At 41.4% G+C, this 6,848-nt stretch overlaps 1 protein-coding gene across 1 annotated transcript in view; it reads left to right on the top strand.

The window, feature by feature from the left end:
* Positions 1-2,679: 2,679 nt before the first annotated feature.
* LOC311226939 (eukaryotic translation initiation factor 3 subunit E) overlaps positions 2,680-6,848 on the top strand; it is a 61,459-nt gene continuing 57,290 nt past the window's right edge. The window contains exon 1 of the mRNA XM_084312402.1: positions 2,680-2,817. The gene's annotated coding sequence lies outside the window, so the exon portion shown is untranslated. The remainder of the gene's footprint in view (positions 2,818-6,848) is intronic.

The following is a 6,848-nucleotide window of genomic DNA, read 5'->3' as shown; positions in this document are numbered from 1 at the left end:
ACCGTGTTGGCGGGGTCTTACCGCGTTGGTGGGGTCTTACCGTGTTGGTGGGGTCGTAAACACACAGAGGAGCGTCTCTTACCGTGTTGGCGGGGTCTTACCGTGTTGGCGGGGTCGTAAACACACAGAGGAGCGTCTCTTACCGTGTTGGCGGGGTCTTACCGTGTTGGTGGGGTCTTACCGTGTTGGTGGGGTCGTAAACACACAGAGGAGCGTCTCTTACCGTGTTGGCGGGGTCTTACCGTGTTGGTGGGGTCGTAAACACACAGAGGAGCGTCTCTTACCGTGTTGGTGGGGTCTTACCGTGTTGGCGGGGTCTTACCGTGTTGGTGGGGTCTTACCGTGTTGGTGGGGTCGTAAACACACAGAGGAGCGTCTCTTACCGTGTTGGTGGGGTCTTACCGTGTTGGCGGAGTCTTACCGTGTTGGCGGGGTCTTACCGTGTTGGTGGGGTCGTAAACACACAGAGGAGCGTCTCTTACCGTGTTGGCAGGGTCTTACCGTGTTGGCGGGGTCGTAAACACACAGAGGAGCGTCTCTTACCGTGTTGGTGGGGTCTTACCGTGTTGGCGGGGTCTTACCGTGTTGGTGGGGTCGTAAACACACAGAGGAGCGTCTCTTACCGTGTTGGTGGGGTCGTCTTGCAGGATCGCGTCATAGTGCTTGTTGGCCTCGTCGTACCTGCGGAGAGACAACGATGCAAACAGATTTCTTCTATTTCTTAACGAACCACATCTCACCAGTCTCACCAGTCGAGTGAAATTAGGTGCAGAGGACATCAAGCAGGAGTTCCAGGCAATCATGATTGTGTAAACAAGAGTGGCAGGTCAGGGTGATCACAGAGCCGGGCCTGACAGAAATCAGCTGTGATCTCACGGAGGAAATAAACAAGTCGTTAAAATTAAAGTTTGCCGGTCAAACAGCCGAGGTCGAGGAGGGGCTTATATCGCTTCTCACGGTGACTCATGAAATCAATACAAACAGAGCAGCACAGCGACTTGGACACTGGGACTTGCATGTGATTGCATCCACATTGATTTACCTTTTTAAACAAAATCAAAAGCGCCGCCTTCACATCTGTCCCGCGCGCCCCGTGGTAAAGCCCAGTTGTGTGTTAGCCCAGTTCGTCTTCTCTCCCAGAGCCGAGCACAGAATACAGCAGGCTCCCACACATATGAACCTGATAAGCAACTTAATCCAACACAGCGAGTTGTGTGTGTGTGTGTGTGTGTGTGTGTGTGTGTGTGTGTGTGTGTGTGTGTGTGTGTGTCTCAAATGGTTGGGGGGGCGAGCCCACATGATTCCGTTTAAAGCGGTAAAGTTATGAGCTGTAAATATCAAATCATACAGTAAAGAAATCTGGGAAATAGTAGGCATGTCAAATCAGGGCTTGAAGGATTATTGTGAAAAGCTGTTTCAAATGAATGACTAATTCGGTCAGAAAGCAGTAACACAACAGTTGCAATGTTGTGTTACTGCTTCTCGGCATAAGCCCCAATAAGACCGTCACCAGAGCTCAGCGATGCCGCTCGCGTGAGCATATTCTCCCCACTGGTGATCGCAGCACGGAGGGTCGTGGACCAGCCTGGCAGCATTTAGTCATTCATTTGTAGCTATAAATACATATTCATAATCCAACATATGTGTAAAGAAACAACATATTCCGATTGGAAGGACTCCCATCTCCTCCTCGCGTCTCACACAGGGCTGAGCTGTGCACAGCTTTGCTCTCACTCGAGTGAGGAGGAGCGGAAGACCGCTGGTTCTCCAACATACAGCGGTGTGCTCTTCAGAATGTACCGGGAGAAACGTTTACTGTACCCCGCAGACATAATAAGCATATAAGCAGTGCTTACTAACGTTATTAGTTACGTTATTTCTGACCGAATTAGTCATTAATTTGTCTAGCACAGTCTCTAACAGTGTAACAGTAAGAAGCATTTTGGATTAAAGTATTCTGTACTTCTGTATGACAACAATGTATGCCTTTCAAATGTTAAATGATAAATGATTAAATGATACACAGCGAAATCTACGCTCTCTCATCCTGCTTTCGCCAACGGCAGCGATGTGAAAGGCGAAGTGAACTCCAGCAGTAGCGCGCTTGCCGCTGCGGCTGCCGCGGGGGCGTGCCACGCGCGTCACGTGCCTGTCGCGGCCAATCAGGCCTACCCCGGAAATGGAAACGGTTGCGGAACTGATACAGGCCTCCCGCCTTTCCTCTCTCTCTCTCTCTACTGGACTGCCCAGTAGTAAAAAATTATAATAAAAAAAGCGATAAACGCTAAAAAATTTATCTTTAAAAGAAATTTAAAAAAAAAAGGGTAACTTACAGCTGTAGCTGTAGATATACAGGTGAGATTTACTCTGAGTCTGATGTTTTGTGTATAAACAAAGCTTTTTACGGCAATCCTTGCATCAAGAGCTAAAAAAAAAGATTATTTGAGAAATACAAAATTCCTCCAATAACATTTTGGTTTTCAGTGATGTGGTTTCCGGATCAGGCCTTTTAAGTCCCATACATAAAATATAGAGGCGGTGTGTTTTTTTCTTTCCTACAGTGAGGGCGCAACAAATGCTTACCTTTCCAGAGCCTCCAGCCTCATGCCCGATAATCGCTTCACTCTGTGGCTATCTGGAAACTGCTTCCTCAGTTCCTGAAGGCAGGTCTGTGGAGGATGTGGGTAGAAGGAAAAGACCGTTATAGTTGGCTGTAACAACACACACAGGGCTGGGAGCTATACGCAATATTAAAAGGAATTAAAGGAACACACCAACATTATGGGAAATGCGTCTTCCCCAGAGTGAGACAAGAAGGTAGATACCAATTTCCTCTCTGTGCGTTCAGTAGAAAGCTATCCGGCTGCAAGCTAGCCTAGCACAAAATAATGGTAGCCTAGCAGCTAGCCTAGCTGTTGGCCTGAAAACTCCTGGAGTTTTAAATTAGGCATATCCGCTTCCATTCATTTGTGCTAAGCTAGGCTAGGTTGCATCCAGAACAAGCTTAAAAATAGCAAAGGATATGTTGATCATTTGTCTGTCTATATCGTCTCTCTCTCTCTCTCTCTCTCTCTCTCTCTCTCTCTCTCTCTCTCTCTCTCTCTCTCTCTCTCTCTCTCTCTCTCTCTCTCTCTCTCACACCTTTGTAAAACACTCATGAGATAAAAAAAAAAAAATGTCTTTGAAAACAATATGTAAAGGGCAGTGGGCAAGGCGCTCACCACGAATACTGGAGACGCTGGGTTCGCCTGTTCGAGCCCAGCGCTCCACATTGCTTTCAGTTTAGCTGGTCGTCCGTACTAATACACATTGGCAGTATTAGGGGGTGGGAAACTGATGGGTGGGGATCAGGCGTTGTGGACAGCGACTCCTACAGGTCGGTTGGTGCGCCTGCGCAGTAGAATCAGGAAGCGATGGGGGCGGCGCCACTCCAAAAGCGCAGACCCCTGACGCTGAAAGATTGCGCCGCGCAGGTGAAAAGATGCGACTGCTGTTACCTCGAGTATCGGAGGGGACTCGTGCTATGTATGACTTAGTCCACATTGCAGCCGGCTTGTGGGAGGCATGAAACAGCGTTCAAAGACAGGGGAGGGTTGAATTGGATGATACGAAAATTGGGATGGGAGAAACATTTAAAATGGGAGAAAAAGTGGATAAAAAAAAAGAAAAAAAATATGTAAAGATATATAAGATGGTATATATATATATACATATTGTTCACACTATGGTGAGGCATGAGACATGGTGTTTACGTTGTTATAGTGTAACAGAGTATTTTCTGTTTCTGGTGAACTACACGCCTGTAGCCCCTAAAGCTGCTAAAATACACGTTTTGTTCACTGTTTTGTTTCTAGAAGTAGAGCTGGTTGGTAAGGTAACCCTAAGTATTACTCTCCCCAAAACCAAGACTTCTCCCCAAGCAGAAACAATTTATGATTATGAATAACGCATACCTACTCCCATTATGGGCGGTAAGTGTGTACACAAAGTTAAAACACAGATATACACATTCTCTCCTCAAGTAGATAATGTTTTTTTTTGGGTTATCAATGAATACATTTTTTTACATGTATTAACTTTAGAATTGCCACAGTTATCTACAATAGCAACGATAAAGAAGTGCCAACCACATATTATTATAATAATTCAACCAGTTTTCTTTTAAGTGTTTTGGTTAATCAGAGTGTTTACCAATCGTATATTGTCGTTTTTTTTGTTCCAAGTGTTATTTTTGATTACATCACTAACAAAATAATAAAAGAAAAGACTCATTTAATCAGATTAATCACTTTATTCAAATTGAGGATTTAGTTTGAGGATAAAAAAGAAAAAGAAAAAAAAAGAATTTATAAAAAAAAATGTGAATAATTTTTTTAAGCTATGCTGACGTTAGACCTGACAGTATTTTTTACTGGATTTGATGCGTTTTCTTTATCTATGTGTTTCTTAAGACGATTCCCTTAAGTTTGGCCTTTGTATCTTTTAAGATGAAAAATAAATAAGAGTTTAAATACAGACTGTCTGCATAATTTTTTGTTTTTTTATTTACTTGTATTAGGTGAAATTAATGCTAAGACCTAAAGAGGCACTGACAGTTATTTAATCTTTTGAGATTGAAAACTTTGAATATGGCCATCAGGGACATTGAAGCCTCATGAAGGAAATACAGCTCCATGAACATCACTGGTGGCCATATTCAAAGTTGTTTACTGTCAATAACTATCAAACTAAATTAATGTGTGCTAAACTGGATGTTGAGAGTCATAATAGAACATTCTAGAACATTTGTGATAACACAGTATGATGTCATAATAGAACATTCTAGAACATTTGTGATGTCACAGTATGATGTCATAATAGAACATTCTAGAACATTTGTGATGTCGCAGTATGATGTCATAATCAAACATTCTAGAACATTTGTGTATCTATTCAACAATTCTCTCAGAAGATCTCATTGTGCATCTTGAAACAGTACTGAACAGATAGACTAAACAACATAGATTGACGCCTGCATTTCTCAACCAAGGGGCCTTGCCTATACCGTTTTGCTGTGGAAAGGTGAGTGTCCACAACGGCGCGCTAGCTGTTCTACTTGAATACTGAATGTTAATATTGAATCAGACAATATTGAATACTGAATGTTAATATTGAATCAGACAATACTGAATGTTAATTCAGGTTGACAGTTGACATCATTTGACAGTTGACGGGGCTGGAAAGTTGATTTAATAAAAGAAAAAATACTCATCAGATTAATCACTATTCAAATTGAGGATTTAGTTTGAGGATATATATATAAAAAAAAGAAAAAATTATAAAAAAATAATTTGAATAATCTTTTATTTAAATTTTTTTATTAAAAACGAAGGTTCGAACGCCCGTTCAAAAAACCCTGACGAAGTTTGAATTACTTTATTCAAATTGAGGATTTAGTTTGAGGATATACAAACAAAATTTATAAAAAAAAATTATAATAAATTTTTTTTTAATTAAAAACGAAGGTTCAGGGCGCCCCAGTGGCGAACCACATAACACGCTGAGTCGCGGCACGGCCGACCCGGGTTCAATTCCCGGACCCGTTGTTATTTGCCGGATGTCTTCCCCCCACTCTGTCTCCCGGTCCTCCTCTCTCTATCTCTACTGGACTGCCCAGTAGTTAAAAGCGATAAACGCTAAAAAATAAATAAAAAAAAATAAAAATAAGAAAAACTAAGGTTCGAACGGCCGTTCGAAGAACCCTGACGAAGTTTGAATCCCAAAAACAGGCTTCGGGGACAGCCTTACCAAACATATTATTTATATTATTCAAATGGACTCAAACATGTTTCGTTGTGATGTCACAGTATGATGTCATAATAGAACATTCTAGAACATTTGTGATGTCACAGTATTATGTCATAATAGAACATTCTAGAGAACATTTGTGATGTCACAGTATGATGTCAGAATAGACCATTTGTGATGTCACAGTATGATGTCATAATCAAACATTCTAGAACATTTGTGTTCTATATATATTCAACAATTTAGTATGATGGCATAATAGACATTCTAGAACATTTTTGATGTCAGAGTATGATGTCATAATCAAACATTCTAGAACGTGATGGCACAGATGATGTCATAATAGACATTCTAGAACATTTGTGATGTCACAGTATGGTCATAATAGAACATTCTAGAACATTTGTGTTCTATATATATTCAACAATTCTCTCACTGTATCCTACAACACATAGACGGAAACCTGCATTTCTCAACCAAGGTACCTTGCCTACCGTTTTGCTGTGGAACGGTGAGTGTCCACAACAGCTAGCTAGCTGTTCTACTTGAATACTGAATGTTAATATTGAATCAGACAATATTGAATACTGAATGTTAATATCAGACCATATTGTATGACAGTGAAGTTATTGAATCTTTTTGTAGTGTCTCTTTTCGGTGTTGCACTTTTTAGACGGTCACTGGCTGCGCACTTGCCTCACAGCCGACTGCACATAGAGATCAATATTATTAAATGTACAGCTCCGAGGACGGCTCGTTTAGGTGAAAATAAGGTTGTAGCTCATTGTCTACCTTACTACGATAGGAAAGAGGTGTCCTTTGTGTTTATTTCGCTTAAAAAACGAAGGTTCGAACATCCGTTCGAAGAACCCTGACGAAGTTTGAATCCCAAAAACAGGCTTCAGGGACAGCCTTACCAAACATATTATTTATATTATTCAAATAAACTCAAACATGTACCGTTGCGATGTCACAGTATGATGTCATAATAGAACATTCTAGAACATTTGTGATGTCACAGTATGATGTCATAATAGACATTCTAGAACATGTGTGATGTC

Source organism: Notolepis coatsorum, assembly GCF_963971535.1.
Source record: "Notolepis coatsorum genome assembly, chromosome: 4".
NCBI classification, from domain to species: Eukaryota; Metazoa; Chordata; class Actinopteri; order Aulopiformes; family Paralepididae; genus Notolepis; species Notolepis coatsorum.
This window is presented reverse-complemented; position numbering and strand designations above follow the sequence as displayed.